Here is a 1,791-nt window from a genome sequence, read left to right on the forward strand (position 1 = left end):
AAGAGGCTGCAGAAAGAGCTCACCCCCTAAGATCACCCACAACCTCAGCTGTGTTTAGCAAAAGATTCTTCTGGAAGTCATGGAAACTGCCCCCCTACCCCCATCAAGCCTCCCTCTTGCACACAAGCGAGCAGGGAAGCCCGTTCCTATCAAGACTCGCCTGTATGTCCTTAACCCAGGGACTACCTGTACATATATACATGCACAAACATATACACTTATTGGCCACTTTATTAGGTATATATTGCTAGTGACAGATTGGGCCTCCTTTTGCCTTTAGAACTGGTGTAATTCTTCGTGACATTTAATTATTTAGGTGCTGGTAACATTGTCTAAGGATTTGGATCAATATTGACACGATAGCATCATGCAGTTGCTGAAGATTTGTCAGTTGTATATTCATGATGCAAGTCTCCCCACATTCCGCCGCATCCCAAAGGTGCTCTCTTGGATTGCATTTTTTAGTTTAATGAACTTATTGTCATGTTCCAGATACCAGTTTGAGATGATCTGCGCTTTGTGACATGGAAGTTATCCTGCTCGAAGTCCTGCTGTACAGTAATTGCAAGAGCTGGTATCATTTTTTTTTTAACATTCTTTATTTAGTTTTTCTAGATAAGAAAACAAACAAGGCAAAAAAAAACAAAACACAAATACATAAATTAAATGGGTACAGAACAGATAAAATTAACTACAGAGCTTCAAACTTCAGGGTCAAAAGAGAAGTGCATACAGTTCAGTTTAGTTTAACAGAAGTCCATATAGCATACATATCAATTTACAATGTGAAATCACACGAGGCAATAATTATACAATCAATAGCTGGAGTTTGTAACCAAAGAGGGGTACATAGCTTGTTGCACTCAAAGTCTTGCGAGAGTAAGAATTCCTTCCAAGAGAACCAGGCTTGTTCAAATTTTTCCGAGCTGGCCATGTAGGCTAGCCCTTAGGTCTTCCACCAGCAAATTATCATTAATGATAGTCAACCATTGCGCTACCGTGGAGCAGGTCTTTGATCTCCAGTTTGTTGGTATGCAGAGTTTCGCTGCATTCAGCATATGACTAACCACTGATATTTTATGGAATCTCAGAAAGAGGGAGCTATGTTGGAGCAAGAAAAAATATATATATAAAATATATATATGTGCCTACCTGATTGCTATCTTCTTTATAAATATGATGGCCAAGATATGCTAAGTTCCCCAGAATCCGCTTGGACTGCCAGAAGTTACACTATGCCAGCCTGGGCAATCAAATGGCTGAGGATCAGAACTCCAGAAGAGGAACAGAAGAAGATGACAGCACTCACGATGAATGGAGACATTTACTGACAATGGAGTACAATAGGGACAGGTACGTGCCAATCTCCTGTCCCTTCTGCAATAAAGGATTTGCCTGCTGACAATATTAGGATTTTACTATGTTAGGATTTATTTCTGCTTTCATGATGTATTATTGAATTGAAAATCATATTAATTTGTGTCATTTTTATTTGCTTAATGCTTAGTGTGTGCTAAGCATTGCAGTCAAAGAACAAGGAGAGAAATAAAACAATGGGACTTTATTAAGAATTAGAGAACTACCTGTTGGCAACCTGCAATGGAAAACATTACACGCATTAACAAGTAACCTCCCACCTGACAATACTAATTGTTGTAATCTGAATGTCATGCAGTTCATGGTTGTTCTCTGCATGCATAACAAAGTTATTAAGACTTCATTGTACAATGGCAACATTAAATCCACCTGTACATGCAAAAGATTATTTAAAAAAATTAAAAAAGGAACATA

Source organism: Pyxicephalus adspersus, chromosome 1 (genome assembly GCF_032062135.1).
Source record: "Pyxicephalus adspersus chromosome 1, UCB_Pads_2.0, whole genome shotgun sequence".
Classification (NCBI taxonomy): domain Eukaryota; kingdom Metazoa; phylum Chordata; class Amphibia; order Anura; family Pyxicephalidae; genus Pyxicephalus; species Pyxicephalus adspersus.